This window comes from Prionailurus viverrinus, chromosome A1, assembly GCF_022837055.1.
Source record: "Prionailurus viverrinus isolate Anna chromosome A1, UM_Priviv_1.0, whole genome shotgun sequence".
NCBI lineage: Eukaryota > Metazoa > Chordata > Mammalia > Carnivora > Felidae > Prionailurus > Prionailurus viverrinus.
The window spans coordinates 84,328,702-84,335,402 of NC_062561.1; the positions used below are offsets into that span (position 1 = coordinate 84,328,702).

The 6,701-nt window shown below is 35.4% G+C and overlaps 1 pseudogene; it reads left to right on the forward strand.

Annotated features, from left to right (window-relative positions):
- The first annotated feature begins 3,352 nt into the window (after positions 1-3,352).
- On the forward strand, positions 3,353-4,275 carry LOC125163822 (olfactory receptor 2T29-like; annotated as a pseudogene).
- Positions 4,276-6,701: the final 2,426 nt, after the last annotated feature.

A 6,701-nucleotide genomic window follows, 5' to 3' on the forward strand; every position in this document is an offset into this window, starting at 1 on the left:
TCTGAAGAAGGCTCCAGGCTCTAAGCTGTCAGTACAGAGCCCAACACAGGGCTCAAACTCATGAACCACAGGATCATGACCTGAGTCGAAGTTGGACATTTAACTGACTAAGCCATCCAGGAGCTTCAACATTTAACATGACATTACATATCAGTAATTGAAAAGTTGCAAAGGTTTTATGTCTAAAAGAGAAAATGTAAAAGAAGCTGTTACTGATTCTTTTCAGAAAGGACAGATATATTTTACTTCAACTGTTCTTTCTTATTCATCTGGAGCAATTTTAGTATTTTACTTTAGGGATGCCTGGGTGGCTCAGTCAGTTGAGTGTCTGACTTCAGCTCAGGTCATGATCTCACGATTTGTGGGTTCAAGCCCCATGCCGAGCTCTGTGCTGACAGCTGGAGTCTGGAGCCTGCTTTGGATTCTGTGTCTCCCTCTCTGCTCCTACACACACACACACACACACACACACACACACACTACTTTTTCCTGAATACATGGACTATGACAGTCTTCCACCTAATCAATTTATTTATTTTTTGTTTTCAGAATATAATATAGATATAGGCTTTGAGTAACTGATTAGGAGGGGGGAGGGTGTCAGAGACCAACTCAGTGTTCAATTTACCTCTCTACATCTCAGTTTCCATGAAAAATTGGTTGCTATAGACAATAAAGAGGTGATGTTTGTAAAAGCAACTAAAGGTTTGCCTTGTAAATAGCAATGATCTTATAAATGCTGGTTCTTCTTCCTGAGATTTAGAACAAATGGTAGAAGATTTAAGTAGATGAAGTTAGAGAAGAATATATTAGATAGAACTAAGATAGGATTTTCCATAAAGATCTGCTTAACTTGAGTAAAATAATAAATATATACTATATATTTATTATATTTTTGTATTCATATATATTCCTATGTATATGTATATGTATATGTATATGTATATGTATATATATAGTCAGTGACAACAGAAATTATCAAGTCCAAATTTTTATTTGTATGAATAGATAATAAAACTGTCAAACTAAAGTAATTCATCTTATATCATAAAACAAAATGGTAACTATCATCTCTTGCACAAATTCTGCATAAAATTACCATAGATATTAACTCTTTAAATTAACAATATATGAGCTTATTTATCTGTGACTGGTAATTTTCTAAGCACTTTCATTATTCTACATAACTTGATCCTGAACGTAGCTGAAATCTAACATTATTATCCTGTGTTTATGTAAAGTAAACAAAGGGTAGAGGATAACCTGGACCCACAGTCACAGTCCAGCTTCAAAGTTTGGGCTCCTAAATTAACAGATATAGGGAGTTGGTCATTGGCAGTGCCTTAATCTTCTCCTGTACATGCATGGATAACTCCTTTAAATCACAGAGCATCATAGCCTGGCCTGATTTTATGGACAATGATGGTTCAAACTTTTGGTAAAAATATTCCTCAAATTATCTTTCAGTTACTTTCTAAATCTTTCTTATATGGAGTGCATCTCCCAGAGCTTTTAAGATCCATTTGCATCCTTAAACAAGAAATATTGATTCAATTTTGACTTCCATAACAACAGCAACAACAACAAAACTATAAGAAATTTTATTGTATTTTTTTCAGTGATTCACTTTTTTGCATTTTTATGCAGCAGTGATTCTGTGAATTTACATACATACTAATACACAACATTATCATCAGGAAATGTCATGACCTTGAACTATGGGAACGTTCCTTTAAGTTATCAATATATATATATTTTTTTATTTGAATGTACTTCACAACAATGTTACATTTGTTTCAGGTATATGACATAGTATATCAATAAGTTATCTTTTATGCTATGCTCACAAATGGATCTTCTGTCACCATACACTATTAAAATATCATTGACTATATTTCTTATGTAATGTCTTTCATTCCCTGCAACTTATTCATTCCATAACTGAAAGACTGTATCTTCCATTCCCTGTCACCCATTGTGTCCATTATCCTACAGCTCTCCCCTCTGATAACCATCAGTTTCTTCTCTATATTTCTAGGTATCATATTGTTTTATTTTTGTTGCTGTTTATTCATTTGTGTTTTGGATTCCTTATGCGAAAGAAATTATGTAATATTTGTCTTTCTCAGTCTGACATATTTCACTTATCATAATACCCTAGTGGATCCATCCATATTGTAAAAAGGGGAAGAATCTCATCCACTATTATAGTAGCTTACTGTATATATGTATACATATATATGTATATGCATATGTGTATTTATACACACACAAACTATTCCTTTCTTATTCATTCATCTATTGATGGACACTTAGGTTTTTGTCATTTCTTTGTATTGTAAATAATGCTGAAATAAACACATGGGCACATATAAAATAAACAATTGGATATTACCTATAAAAAAGAATGAAATCTTGTCATTTGCAACACCATGGAGCGAGGTACAGAGTAATGTTAGGTGAAATAGGTTGGTCAGAGAAAGAAATACCATATGATTTTGCTCATATGTGGAATTTAAGAAACAAAATAAGTGAGCAAATGGAAAAGAGAGAGGCAAACCAAGAAACAGACTCTGTTTGTTAATGTTTATTTATTTTTGAGAAAGACAGAGCACTAGTGGGGTAGAAGCAGAGAAAGAGGGAGACACAGGATCTGAGGCAGGCTCCTGGTTCTGAGCTGTCAGCACAGAGCCCAAGGTGGGGTTTGGACCCACAAACCATGAGATTATGACCCGAGCTGAAGTCAGATGCTTAATCAACTGAGCCACCCAAGTGCTCTGAAATGGACTCTTAACTATAGAGAACAAACTGATGGTTACCAGAGGAGAGGGGAGGGGAAAGGTGAAATAGGTGATGGGGATTAAGGAGGGCACATGTGATGAACACCAGGTGTTATATGACAGGGTTGAATCACTATATCATACACCTGAAACTAATATTACACTGTATGTTAACTAAAAGGAATTTAAAAAAAACTTTAAAAAATAAAGTCAAATGAAAATTGGAAATAAAAATTAACATAGGGGATCATACAGTGTTTTTGGTTTCTTTGGAGAAATGCATGCCAGCAGTGGAATTTAAAAAGTACCAATATTTTTGACACACAGTTGTGAATCCTTGGATTTTTAGTAAATTTATTCAATTACTGGTAATTTAAAATCCTGAAATACATTAGTCCTTGGAACTTCCCCTTATTAGTTTACTGAGTTGGCATGTGTAAACATACACACACACACACACACACACACACACACAGAGACATGCTCACTATACATTTATTTCAGGTGGTCATATCCCATCAGTGATCTGTTAACTCCATAGTTCTCCTTGGTGATGATGCAGGTGAAATCCAATGGAGAACAACACTTGGGTGGCCAAGCATACTCGACGATCAGATTTTGACCTAGTGGGACTCTTCAGTCAATCCAAGCACCCAACTCTCCTTTGTGTGGTAATTTTTATGGATTTCCTGATGGCCTTGACTGGAAACATTATCCTGATCCTTGTGATATGCCATGATGCCCACCTTGACAACCGCATGTACTATTTTATCACCCAGTTGTCTCTCATGGATGTGATGTACATTTCTGTCACTATGCCCAAGATGCTCATGGAGCAGGTCATGGGTGTGAATAAGATCTCAGCCCCTGAATGTGGGATGCAGATGTTTCTCTACTTGACACTAGCAGGTTCAGAAGTTTTCCTTCTAGCTGCCATGGCCTATGACCACTATGTGGCCATCTGCCATCCACTCTGTTATCCTATCCTCATGAACCATAGGGTGTGTCTCCTCCTGGTCTCTTCCTCCTGGTTTCTGGGATCTCTGGATGGATTTATGCTCACACCCATCACTATGACCTCCTTCTGCAGATCCTGAGAGATCCATCATTTCTTCTGTGAAGCCCCTGCTGTAATGAAGCTTTCCTGCTCAGATACTTCCCTCTATGAGACACTCATGTACTTATGTTGTGTTCTCATGCTCCTCATCCCTGTGACAGTCATTTCAAGCTCCTATTCTTTCATCCTCTTCACCATCCACAGGATGAAGTCAGCAGAGGGGTGGAAAAGGCCTTTGCCACTTGTTCTTCCCACATGACCATGGTAATCCTCTTCTATGGGACTGCTGTCTACACCTACATGCTCCCCAATTCCTACCACACCCCTGAGAATGACATGATTGTGTCTGTCTTTTATACCATACTCACTCCTGTTCTAAACCCTTTAATTTATAGTCTTAGGAATAAGGATGTCACAAGGGCACTAAAAAAATGTTGAATGTAGAATCTGTCAGGAAACTATAAAGTAGGAAATATTTTCTACTGTTTTTTCTGCACTCTACAAATTAAAACTGTAGGATACTATGCCAATGTTTTACCTCAAATTCTGATACCATGATGTGTCATCACCCATTCATCCCTTTCAGTGAAATTGTTTCCCTGTACCAGAAAGCTCTTCATTTTTACACTTCTGCATTCAAAAGATTTTGTACATTTGGATTATATCCATGTTACATTTTTCTGAAGTTTCCACTGAGATCCTGTAGAAGACTATTCATATTCTTAAGAAATATGTAATAATATATTAGAAACGAAGATCATAAAGTGTTCAACTGATGAGAAAAAGAGATAGAAAGAGGTGATAAAGCAAATGATGTACAAAGTTAAGAGAATCTAGGCAAAAGATATATGAATATTAATTGTACTATTGTTATTATTCATACAAATTTTCTGTAAATTTTAAATTACTTAAGAATAAAACATAAAATATAAGACTTTTGGCTATTATAAAAAGTTGTCCTTGGTGCATGGTGGCAGTGTAAGTGACAAGTCTTAGATATCATGCTCATGTTAACATGGCTATCATTACTGCAACAATACATTTGTCAGCCTGCAATTAATTAGGGAAATTCTGGTCTTTAGCTTCCAAACCTCAAAACATCTTGTTACCTCTCTGAAATCATTGTTACATTGTGTTAAAAAGGTACTGTGGGAAAAATATTAACCCCAAGTAGGAGGGCTTAGGGAATTTTTCCAGCAAAATGTAGTATTGAAGCTGAGATCTGAAGTATCCAGCATTTTATACAAACAAGCAGAGGAAGATCATCAAACATTCAATCCTTCATTTATTCAACAACACATTTTATGCTATAATAAAAATAATAACTAGAGCTAAGTGAATTTAACATATAAATAACAAATGTCTACTCTCCCTAAGGATGTGATCCATAGGTGTGGTTTGTGCAAATATTTGTAATAAATAAATACTTAAATTGTTTTAAGGTGCATGTGGAGAGGGTACAGTTCATAAGCAAGCACCAGTTTTACCTATGACATATGAGTTCAGTCAAAGAGGCTTAAAAGAGACCCTAGAGCTCAGTGTTGAATGATGACCAGATGTTACGTTCATATGACTATAGAGGGCTGGGACCATGAATCTTGCTCAAGGACATGATGCCGCACAAAAGGAACATTAGGAGCAAAGTTCACGTGGTTTACCAAGCAGGAGAGAAATGTTCCAATGGCACCTCCTTTCTGGGTTCACTTTATAGCCCAATTTTTGCTATTTTGTGACCCAGGTATTTACAAATAGTAATAAAATGAGACATGGATTTTTAGAAGAGTGAAATTAATGGGAATCATTTGGAGCAGAGCAACATTGGAAGTATGGAGACCAGGTGTGTGAGGAGAGTAAGCTGAATAGTGTTTACCTAAGTGGAATGGACCATTCCAATTGGAATTAGGGGCTTTGGGGTATAAGCGGGGTTACTTGCTAATTCTTGTATTTTATTATGCATTCTAACGTGGGTGAGATGATATTTTGGAGTGATATATATATATATATATATATATATATATATATACATTCCATAATGATTAGTGATTCTGAACACCTTTTCATGTACCTGTTGGACATCTATATGTCTTCTTTGACATAGTGTCTATTCAGATCTTCTGCCCTTCTTTAAAACAGATTGCATGGGTTTTGCTGTTGTTGTGTGGTGGTAGTGGTGATGGTGGTGGCTATAATTTTGTATGAGTCCTTTATATGTTTTGGATGTTATCCGTTTATTGAAAATATAATTTGCAAACATTTTCTGCCATATTTGGTTGCCTTTTCATTTTGTGGATGTGTTCTTTTGTTGTGAAGCTTATTAGTTTGATGTAGGCCTACATATTCAATTTTGCTTTTGGTGTCAAAAAAAAAGGAAAAAAAACTATCACCAATTCCAATAACAAGGATCATACTGCCTATTTTTTTATCTCTGGAAATTGTATGATTTCTGGTCTTACATTAAAATCTTTAATGCATGTTGACTTAATTTTTGTATATAGTGCTGCAAAATAGTGGTCTAGTTTCATTTTTTTGCATGTGACTGTCCAGATTTCCTAACATCATTAATTGAATAGACTATCATTTGTCCATGTTATATTGATGGCTCCTGTGTCATAAAATAATTTACCATGTATGCACGGATATATTTCTAGGCTCTCCATTCCATTCCACTGAATGGTGTGTCTGCTTTTATGCTAATACATACTGTTTGGATAACTGCAACTGTCATATAGTTTGAAATCAGGAAGGATCATGTGTTCAGATTTATCCTTCTTTCTCAAGATTGCTTTGGCTCTTCAGGGTATTTTGTGATTCCATACAATATTTAGGATGTTTTTGTTTAATTTCTATGAATTTTTACATTGGAA